Source organism: Stenella coeruleoalba (genome assembly GCF_951394435.1).
Source record: "Stenella coeruleoalba genome assembly, chromosome: 14".
In the NCBI taxonomy this organism is placed as follows: domain Eukaryota; kingdom Metazoa; phylum Chordata; class Mammalia; order Artiodactyla; family Delphinidae; genus Stenella; species Stenella coeruleoalba.
The window spans coordinates 7,629,267-7,641,446 of NC_137160.1; positions in this window are offsets into that span (position 1 = coordinate 7,629,267).

A 12,180-nucleotide genomic window follows, 5' to 3' on the forward strand; every position below is an offset into this window, starting at 1 on the left:
TGTGAAAGTACTCTAAAAATTGACCAGATCCGATGGTTTTTCTCAGTTGTTGTAATATCATTTTGCTGTATCTTTATTGAATATTTAATTCTGCTACAGAAGGCAAGAAAGAAGATGGTGTATTAGTTAAGGTTCTTCAGAGAAGCAGAGCCAATAGGAGTTATGTGTGTGTGTGTGTGTGTGTGTGTGTGTGTGTGTGTGTGTGTGTGTGTATAAAGTAGAAATTTGGATCACATAGTTATTGAGGCCAAGAAGGCCCAGGAACAGCCATCTGCAAGCAGACAACCAGGAAATTGGTGATACAGTTCAGCTGGAGACCAATAGTCTGAGGATCGGAGGTGTAAGTCCCTGCCTGAGTCTGAAGGCCGGAAAGCCAGGAGCACTGATGTTGCTGCTTGAGGGCAGGAGAAGATGGAGGTCCCAGGTAAGCAGAGAGAGCAAATTTGCCCTTCCTCTGCCTTCTTGTTTTATTTGGGCCCTCAACGGATTGGATGATGCCTGCCCCGTTGGTAAAGGTGGATCTGTTTTACTCAGTCTACTGATTCAAATGCTAATCTTTTCAGAGACACCCTTGCAAACACATCCAGAACTAATGTTTTGCTGGCTATGTGGGCGTCCTGTAGCCATGTCAAGTTGACACATAAAATTAGCCATCATAAATAGGATGGATGAAACTCATGGGTGTTAAGCACAGCTAATAAATAAGCTAGTAGCTTATGTGTTATAGGTAGAACTCATATGATGTGTTAAAGATGGAAAATGAGTCAACAAGTAGCTTGAGAAACATGAGCAGAATTCATATGTTAAATATAGATAGTTTATAACATTCTAGAGGTATATGATGAATAGAATGAAACCAGAAAACTTGTTTGTTTTATAGAAAGAAAAATATGAGAACGATCAAGTCATAAGGTAGGACCACGTCCTTTCCAGATCGAGAGCTAGTCATCCCTAAGCTGGCTACTCATTTGGACCCATCCTGCTGGCCCCATTTGTGTTCTAGTAGTCAGTATCTTGGTGGTTCAGCAGGCCAATGGGCAAGCTATAGCGGAGGCCAGGTGTCCATGGCTCTATGTTCTAATGGCGGAAGTGCATGTTACTGATCGCAGGCACTTACTGCTTAACTTCAACTCTGGTGCTTATAACTATGAGGGAGAGAGAGAGAGAGAGAGACAGTTTTGATTATAGCAATTCTAGCGGGTGTGAAGTGGTTTTGATTTGCATTTCCCTAATGACTAATGATACTGAGCATCTTTTCATGTGCTTATTGACCATTAATCTTCTTCAGAGAAATGTCTATGCAAATCCTTTGTCCATTGTATTAGTTAGGGTTCTCCAGAGAAACAGAACCAATAGGGTGCGTTTATGTAATATATAGATATAAAGACAGAGAGGGGGTGTGTGTGTGTGTGTGTGTGTGTGTGTATACATGGAGAAAGAGAGAGAGAGAGACTTTAGGGAATTGGCTCACAACGCTGTGGAGGCAGACAAGTCCAAATTCTGCAGCGTTGACTGGTAGGCTGGAGACCCAGGGAAGAGTTGATATTTCAGCTTGTGTCTAAGGTAGTCTGTAGGCAGATTTCCTTCTTCCTTGAGGGACCTCATTGTTTTTCTCTTAAGGTCTTCAACTGATTGGATGGGGCCCACCCATACTATGAAGCTTAATCTACTTTACTCAAGGTCTACCAATTTAAATGTTAATTTCATCTAAAAAATTCCTTCACAGATACATCTAGACTCATGTATGACCAAATATCTGGGTACTGTGGCCTAGCCAAATTGGCACAAAAAAGTAACCACCACACCCATTTTAAAATATTTTAAGATCAATTGTTCTTACTGAGATATAATTCACGTGCCATAAAATCACTTTTTAAAAATAGTACAATTCACTTATTTTTACTCTATATACAAGGTCCTGTAACCATTACCACGATGTAATTGCAGAACATTATCACCCCCAAAAGAAACTCCACACTCATTAGCAGCAACTCCCCATTCTCTCACCAACCCATCCCCCCCAAATTCTCCTACACCCTGGCAACCAATACTCTACTTTCTGTCTCTATAGACTTGAACATTCTGAACCTTTCATATCAATGAAATCATAAATATGTGGTGTTTTGTACCTGGTTTCTTTCACTTAGCAAAAAGTTTTCAAGATACAACTATGCTGTAGCATATATTAGTATTCTTTCTTTCCTCTCTTTTTTTAACAGCTAAATAATATTCCATTGAATGGATATATCATACTTTATTTATTCATTCACTCATCAGTTGATGGATGTTTGCACTGTATCTTTTTTTTTGGATGTTAAGAATACTGCTGCTATACATATTTGTGTACTGATTTCTACATGAACAGGTTTCATTTCTCTTGGGTGTACACCTAAGAGTGGAATTTCTAAGTCATATGGTAATTCTATATGTAGCATTTTGAGGGACCACTAAACTGTCTTCCACTGTGGCAGCACCATTTTACATTCCCACAAGCAATGTATGAGATTTCCAATCTCTCCACACACTTATCAATCAGTACTTGTTATTTTCCTTTTTTGTTGTTGTTGTTGTATAGCCATCATAATGGGTATGAAGTGTAAATGTAAACACATTGTAATTTTTTTTAACATCTTTATTGGAGTATAATTGATTTACAATGGTGTGTTAGCTTCTGCTGTATAGCAAAGTGAATCAGCTATACATATACATACATCCCCATATCTCCTCCCTCTTGCGTCTCCCTCCCACCCTCCCTATCCCACCCCTCTAAGTGGTCACAAAGCACAGAGCTGATCTCCCTGTGCTATGCGGCTGCTTCCCATTAGCTATCTATTTTACATTTGGGAGTGTATATATGTCCTTGCCACTCTCTCACTTCGTCCCAGCTTACCCTTCTCCATCCCCGTGTCCTCAAGTCCATTCTCTATGTCTGCATCTTTATTCCTGTCCTGCCGTTACGTTCTTCAGAACCATTTTTTTAGATTCTATATATATGTGTTAGCATACAATATTTGTTTTTCTCTTTCTGACTTACTTCACTCTGTGTGATAGACTCTAGGTCCATCCACCTCACTACAAATAACTCAATTACGTTTCTTTTTATGGCTGAGTAATATTCCATTATATATATGTACCACATCTTCTTTATCCATTCATCTGTCAATGGACACTTAGGTTGCTTCCATGTCCTGGCTATTGTAAATAGTGCTGCAATGAACATTGGGGTACGTGACTCTTGAATTCTGGTTTTCTCAGGGTATATGCCCAGTAGTGGGATTGCTGGGTCGTATGGTAGTTCTATTTTCAGTTTTTTAAGGAACCTCCATACTTTTCTCCATAGCGGCTGTACCAATTCACATTCCCACCAACAGTGCAAGAGGGTTCCGTTTTCTCCACACCCTCTCCAGCATTTATTGTTTCTAGATTTTTTGATGATGGCTATTCTGACTGGTGTGAGGTGATACCTCATTGTTGTTTTGATTTGCATTTCTCTAATGATTAGTGATGTTGAGCATCCTTTCATGTGTTTGTTAGCCATCTGTATATCTTCTTTGGAGAAATGTCTATTTAGGTCTTCTGCCCATTTTTGGATTGGGTTGTTTGTTTTTTGGATATTGAGCTGCATCAGCTGCTTGTAAATTTTGGAGATTAATCCTCTGTCAGTTGCTTCATTTGCAAATATTTTCTCCCATTCTCAGGGCTGTATTTTCGTCTTGTTTATGGTTTCCTTTGCTGTGCAAAAGCTTTTAAGTTTCATTAGGTCCCGTTGTTTATTTTTGTTTTTATTTCCATTACTCTAGGAGGTGGGTCAAAAAGGATCTTGCTGTGATTTATGTCATAGAGGGTTCTGCCTAAGTTTTCCTCTAAGAGTTTGATAGTGTCTGGCCTTACATTTAGGTCTTTAATCCATTTTGAGTTTATTTTTATGTATGGTGTTAGGGAGTGTTCTAATTTCATTCTTTTACATGTAGCTGTCCAGTTTTCCCAGCACCACTTAATGAAGAGGCTGTCTTTTCTCCGTTGTATATTTTTGCCTCCTTTATCAAAGATAAGGTGACCATATGTGTGTGGATTTATCTCTGGGTTTTCTAGCGTGTTCCATTGATCTATATTTCTGTTTTTGTGCCAGTACCATACTGTCTTGATTACTGTAGCTTTGTAGTATAGTCTGAAGTCAGGGAGCCTGATTCCTCCAGCTTCTTTTTTTGTTTATCAAGATTGCTTTGGCTATTCGGGGTCTTTTGTGTCTCCATACAAATTGCAAAATTTTTTGTTCTAGTTCTGTGAAAAAGCCCATTGGTAGTTTGATAGGGATTGCATTGAATCTGTAGATTGCTTTGGGTAGTAGAGCCATTTTCACAATGTTGATTCTTCCAATCCATGAACATGGTATATGTCTCCATCTGTTTGTGTCATCTTTGATTTCTTTCATCAGTGTCTTATAGTTTTCTGCATACGGGTCTTTTGCCTCCTTAGGTAGGTTTATTCCTAGGTATTTTATTCTTTTTGTTGCAATGGTAAATGAGAGTGTTTCCTTAATTTCTCTTTCAGATTTTTCATCATTAGTGTATAGGAATGCAAGAGATTTCTGTGCATTAATTTTGTATCCTGCTACTTTACAAACCTCATTGATTAGCTCTAGTAGTTTTCTGGTAGCATCTTTAGGACTCTCTATGTATAGTATCATGTCATCTGCAAACAGTGACAGGTTTACTTCTTTTCCAATTTGTGTTCCTGTTATTTCTTTTTCTTCTCTGATTGCTGTGGCTAAAACTTCCAAAACTATGTTGAATAATAGAGGTGAGAGTGGACAACCTTGTCTTGTTCCTGATCTTAGAGGAAATGCTTTCAGTTTTTCACCATTGAGAACGATGTTGGTTGTGGGTTTGTCATATATGGCCTTAATTATGTTGAGGTAAGTTCCCTCTATGCCTACTTTCTGGAGGGTTTTTTATCATAAATGGAGCACATTGTAATTTGATTTGCAGTTCCTTAAATGCTAATGATATTGGGTATCTTTTCATGTGTTGATTAGTCATCTTTTTGAAAACATGTGCAAATCTATTCAAATCCATTGTCATTTTTCAATTGGTTTATTAGTCTTTCTATTGTTGAGTTGTAAGAGTTCTTTATGTACTTTGGTACTAGACATTTATTTAATTTTCAAATATTTCCTCCCATTCTGTAGATTGTCTTTTTGTTTCTTGATAGTATCCTTTGACACACAGAAATCTTAAATTTTGAAGTCTGGATTATTTTTCCTTGGTTGCTTTCACTTTTGGTGTCATAGCTAAGAAACCATTGCCTAATTCAAGGTCATAAAGATTCAGACCTATTATCATCTAAGAATTTTATGGTTTTAGTTCATACATTTAGTTTATTAAGTAAATAAATTTGTACATAGAAATCCTAAAGTAAAAGTAAAATGTAATTTTTCTCTTTTTCTACCTTTTTGCAATTTCAAACATGTCTTTAATGACAATGATTATAGTGAAAACTCCAAATATATAATTTAAAAAATCCAGTGATATAGAATTATTTGGGTAGTGGAAATACCTAGACTAAACTATAAAAAGGACTATACATCCTTTTTGAGAGTTTTATTGCATGTTTGTTTTTACAATGCTCAAAAGAAAGTTGTTGTATTTGATGTCAAATTGACACTAGTTAGTTATATATATTTTTTCTGCAATTTGTAATGCTAAGTAGCTCCTGTAGCCTTCATTTATATACTGTTTAGGTGTAAATCATTTCTGTTTTCTACTTATCAGGTTTTTTTTGCAAAATAGGTTTTCAGTTTCTTTTTTATTCTTCATTGAATCTTATTCATGCTATATATTACCATAGAGAATCCTTACATAGCTCAATAGTTAGTATATGTTGTTTAAAAAAAGGTTATGAGCAGCAAATTGTGCATTTGACATCACAGGAAATGATTTTTATTTTCCATGGGGTAAATAATTCAAATTCTGACTGCAGCATACAGGCCATTATCATGACAGTCCTCAGACCTCCTGACTGGTCATTTCATGCATACAAGAAAAAACAAACCAGCATCTCTTATATTTGCTGTCCACATTGCCTGAAGCAGATTTAGAGTCGTGCACAGGAAAATGATTTATTACTTGAATCTTCCCCATTCGTAAAACTTGTCTCTCACCAGCACTGAGTGAATCCTCTGAGCTGATGCTGTGCAGAGGCTGGAGCACATGTAAGCACTGTCTGAGCTGCTCTTTATCCTGTGAATGCCATTGCTCCCTAGCTAATCGCAATAGGTTCTTTGCTGCTGACTTCATGCTGGAAAGACTGTGCCCCGTAATTTAATTAGTTGATCATTCTAATCTGCTAATTTAACTTCTTTTGAGTATTGTGTCCCTTGCAGAGACATTTTTGAGCCTTAATGGACAAGTGTACAGTTTCCAGGCAGTATGCCTTCATTTACTGAACCAGTCTGATACCTTCCTTAGTTGATTTAACCCTTCTGTTCTTTGGTGTTATGAGGTGTTCAGCCAGACCTACTGATGTGCGCTCCTTATGACCAGTTGTCTACAAAGCACCTGCTTTCCTGAGAAAGGATCTTATTACTAAAACATAGTTCTTGCCAAGAAGAGGACTTACGTTTCTTTGGCTGGCTCGATGCTTGATCAGACTGCTTGTTTGGTCTTTGTTGTGTTCAGCCCAAATTTCTTCCTTCTCCTTTTGTTCTGGGAAGGTGCTGCTACGAATCACTTTCCATCCTCCCTCCTGGAAGCTGGATCGTGCTGTGCCCGGCCCGGCAGCGAGATTGTGCCGCGATATGAGTACAATGGTTCTAGTTCCTGCCACCTTCTCAGGGGAGTCATTTGGGTCAAAGGACGGCCAAAGAGTTACATTCTGCACCTCCCCCTCCCCCATGGCTGTCAGCAAATACTGTCCGTCCCTCTGTTCCTCTTTCTGGTCACCCTCCTCCCTCCCTCATTAAAGGACTCCCATTGGAATCAGTAGGGGCAGGGCCAGCAAAGTCAGGGTTTGTGCTACCATCTGTCCCTTTGTTCCAGGACAGCTGGTTCCAGCAGAGCTGGCTTAAAAACGGAAATACTCCCACAGGGGAAATCACCTGAAACTCAAAAGCACCTGAGCAAAAAGAAGCAGAATCTCCTATAACGAACTCTGTGACCTTGGGCTTGAAGCCTCATTTCTTCACATTTCAGTTTCCACACCTGAAAAGGGTGAGAGTGAACTGGATCTCTTTCTTTATTTCCTGCAAGTTGATCAACGCTTTGGGAATCTGATGAAAGCCACGGACTTTCTCTTTAAACAGTGCACGTGTACAAATAAGAAAAATGATAAAAAGTTAGGGATTGACTGACACCCTGGAGGACCAAGGCCACTAGGTTAAAATAAAAAATAAAGAAGCAAACAAACAAAACCAGAGACACAATCTCTAAGTTTGTGTTTTCACATCTCACATTCTGCGGTTCCAGCCTCCTCCTTCCACGTTCTTGACCTGCCTGGAATGTCCTCAGCACTGACGTGTCCCTCATGCCTCATTTCTGTGTTATGTTGTCACATGTTCATTTTCCCATGAGTTAACTGTAAAGGGACGCCTTTTGGCAAAATTATGAAACTGTGATGAAACACTACAGGACCCTATCATTGGCCGTTTCTTTTCACTTTTGAACTTTCTCTCTCTCTTTTTTAAAAATTATTTTTTAAGTTGTGGTAAAATATACATTAGATAAAGTTTACTATCTTCACCATTTTTAACTGTACTGCTCATTGGCAGAAAGAGATTTGCATTGTTGTGCAACCGTCGTCATTATCCATTTCCAGAACTTTCTTTATCATCTGAAATTGAACTCTGTACTCAGTAAACAATAACTCCTCATTCCTCCAGCTCCTGGCAACCACCATTCTACTTTCTTTTTAAATTTGACTACTCTAGGTATTTCATATAACCGGAATCATATAGTATTTGTCCTGTGTCTGGCTTATTTTACTTATCATAATGTCCCCAAGGTTCATCCATGCTGTAACATGTATCAGAATTCCATTCCGTTGTAAGGTTAAATAATACATCATTGTATATTTGAGCCACATTTTGTTTATCTATTCATCTGTTGAGGGACACTTGGGTTGCTTCTGCATGTTGGCTACTGTGAATAATGCTGCTATGATCAGGTGTGTACGAATGTCTGTTTGAGTACTTGCTTTCACTTATTTGGAGGTATGTACCCAGGAGTAGAATGATAATTCAATTTTTAATCTTTGGAGGAACTGCCATCCTATTTTCTGTAGCAGCGCTCACATTATACATTCCCACCAACAGTGCACAAGCATTCCAATTTCTCCATCTCTTCGCCAACACTTGTTATCACTTGTTGTTTTTTGTTTCTGGTTACTTTAGAGTAGCCATCCTAGCGGATGTAAGGTGGTATCTCATTGTGGTTTTGATTTGAGTTTCCCTAGTGATTAGTGATGTCGAGCTTCTTTTCATGTGTTTATTTGCCATATGTATTTCTTTGGAGAAATGTCTATTCATTTCTCTCTTTTTAACTCATACATTTATATTTTTTTCTGTGCTTTATTCCCCTTTCTTTCTCTGTCTTAGATTTTTGCTCAGTTGGTGGTGCTAAATACACACATAATTTAATTGTGTGGTAGTTTTGAGTGTAAAAACAAGAGGATCAATTGCTTCGTTTTCTCTTATTTATTACTATTACTGTTATTGCATTTATGTTCCTAAAATTGAAATGAATCTAAAAACTAAGCGTCAAAAGAAACTTGCCTATTCTCAATTATAACATAATTCTCAGTGCCTACCCACCTACTAATGTAGACACACTTTGAAGATTCTATGCATCTATCAGATTAGCTTAATTATTTCCACTGGTACCGTTTCACAGGGTTAAATTTTTCTTTATAAATTTTATTTATTTATTTATTTATTTTCAATTTTTGGCTGGGTTGGGTCTTCATTGCTGTGTGTGGGCTTTCTCTAGTTGCAGTGAGAGGGGGCTACTCTTCGTTGTAGTACATGGGCTTCCCGTGGCAGTGGCTTCTCTTGTTGTGGAGCACAGGCTCTGGCACGTGGGCTTCAGTAATTGCAGCATGCAGGCTCAGTACTTGTGGCGCACGGGCTTAGTTGCTCTGTGGCATGTGGGATCTTCCCGGACCAGGGCTCAAACCCATGTCCCCTGCAGTGGCAGGAGGATTCTTAACCACTGCGCCACCAGGGAAGCCCCACAGGGTTAAATTTTAATTAATACTTGGATCACTAATTATTAACTAAATGTCTTCAAAAAAATTACACCATGATGTAACACTGAAACTAAAAGACAAAGATTTCACAGAATATTGTTACATGCCAGGCAATGTAATGAAAACAGGAAAACTGGCTAAATCTGCCAAGTGTTAATAGAAATCCCTTGGAAAATTATAAAATACTCAGAGATAAATGATACTTAAAGCATTACATGCTAAAAATTTGGGGACAAATCTAGAGCAGAATAACATAAGTTTATGTCTTTGGATACATTGATCAGAAAGCAAATGAGAATCAAAATCTTCCCTGTCCTTTGAGATAAAACATGTACTAGAACAGCCACTTGGCCTCTGAATTGGAAGGCACACGTACAGGCCCTACACATCTGTATTGCCTCCTGATATCTGGACTGTTGTGAGAAGAAATAAAATTCTCTCTTTCTTAAGCCACAGATAGTTTGGGCTCTGTTAGGGCAGCTGAGCCAATATCCCAACCAACAGATCTACTTCACATCTCTTACAAGATAAACTCCACCCCTGTGAACTGGAAGCCTAATGGACATGGTTAAGCCATGACACTAACCAAGGAAGGTAAGGAAAATGTCTTTGAAACTTGGGGTGGAGGAGGTGTTTTAAATAAGACCCCAAAAAGTACCATCCACAGGGACTCACAATGAGAGAGGTTTGAGTACATAAAAATTAAGTAAGGATTTTTGTTGAATGAAGGACAACATAGAAAATGCTAAATGAGTGACAGAAGATCAAAAGTTATTTTCAATGTGCAAAACGAGTACATAGATCAGTATCTAGACTATATAAGGAACTCTAGTCAGTTGACAAGAAAAAGATAGGGAACGGTACTCATTTTCTGTTTGCTGCTATAACGGATGACCACACACTTGGTGGCTTGAAACAACACAAATTTACATCTTACAGTTTTGTAGGTTGCAAGACTGACATGGGTCTCACTGGGCTAAAATTAAAGTGTCTGCAGGGTTCCGTATACTCTGCAGACTCTAGAGGAGAATCTCTCTCTTTGCCTTTTCTTTCCAGCTTCTAGAGCTGCCAGCATTCCTGGGCTCATGGCCCCTTCCTCCATTCTCAAAGCCAGCACAACAGCATGTGAATCTTTCTCACACTGCCTCACGCTGACCTCCTTTTCTATCTTCCTTTTCCACTTTTTCTTTTTTTAAAATCACTGAACTGTGCACTTTATTTTTTATTTATTTAAATAAATTTATTTATTTTATTTGTTTATTTTTGGCTGCGTTGGGTCTTCGTTGCTGCATGCGGGCTTTCTCTAGTTGCGGTGAGCAGGGGCTACTCTTCATTGTGGTGCACAGGCTTCTCCTTGCAGTGGCTTCTTTTGTTGCAGAGCATGGGCTCTAGGTGTGCAGGCTTCAGTAGTTGTGACACGGGTTCTAGAGTGCAGGCTCAGTAGTTGCGGTGCGTGGGCTTAGTTGCTCTCAGCATGTGGGATCTTCCCGGACCAGGGCTTGAACCTGTGTCCTCTGCATTGGCAGGCAGATTCTTAACCACTGCACCACCAGAGAAGCCCTCCTTTCCCACCTTTAAAGCCCCTTGTAACTACACAGAGCCCACTCAGATGATCTAGGATAATCTCCTTATTCTAAAAGTCACCTGATTAGGAATCTTAATTCTCCTTTGCCATGTAAAATAATGTATTCATAGGTTCCAGGGATTAGTATGTAGATGTCTTTGGGGGGAACATTATTCTGACTACCAGGCACACACCAGAACAAAAAACAGGCGATATGAACTTCTAGAAGGGGGAACACTGATGATGAACAAATTTAGGTCAGAAACTACCAGCACAATGATCTAAAGCATTATCTGGAAGTTCATTCATTTATTCAATCAGAATATTTATTAAGCAGATAATGTGGGCTAGATTCCTACAGAAATGCAAAGATGGAGAAGTTCTTGAGCAGTCAACCACAGGCCCCTTTGAGACCCTGCCCTGAGCCATACGAGGTGTCCTAAAATACTATAGGTAAAAAATCTATTTTAGGATGGGCATCCTCAGAAAATCTACAAACAACAAATGCTGGAGAGGGTGTGGAGAAAAGGGAACCCTCTTGCACTGCTGGTGGGAATGTAAAGTGATACCCACTATGGAGAACAGTATGGAGGTTCCTTAAAAAACTAAAAATAGAATGACCATATGACCCAGCAATCCCACTGCGGGGCATATACCTTGAGAAAACTAATTCAAAATGCACCCCAGTGTTCACTGCAGCACTATTTACAATAGCCAGGACATGGAAGCAACCTAAACGCCCATGGACAGACAAATGGATAAAGAAGATGTGGCACATATATACAATGGAATATTACTCAGCCATAAAAAGGAGCGAAATTGGGTCATTTGTAGAGACGTGGGTGGACTTAGAGTCTGTCATACAAAGTGAAGTAAGTCAGAAAGAGAAAACAAATATTGTATATTAACGCATATATGTGGAATCTAGAAAAATGGTACAAAAAAAAAAAAAGAAAAATGGTACAGATGAACTGGTTTGCAAAGCAGAAATAGAGACACAGATGTAGAGAACAAACGTATGGACACCAAGCAGGGAAAGCAGGGAGGGGTGGTGGTGGTGGTGGTGTGATGAATTGGGAGATTGGGATTGACATATATACACTGATGTGTATAAAATTGATGACTAATAAGGACCTGCTGTATAAAAAAATAAAATTCAAAAAAAAAGTCTATTGATTGTGGACACCTGCCTTATGAGACATGTCCTTCAGAATTCCAAGACTCTTGTCTTCATTTGGAAGTCAAAATGACACAGTGTTTAATCTACCTGATTGCTGTACAAGGTTACCTTCCCCAATTAAAAGACCAAAAACATTAAAAAAAAATCACCAGGGTTAGCTCTGGATTACCTTTTTGTCTTAACTGATATCCCACTT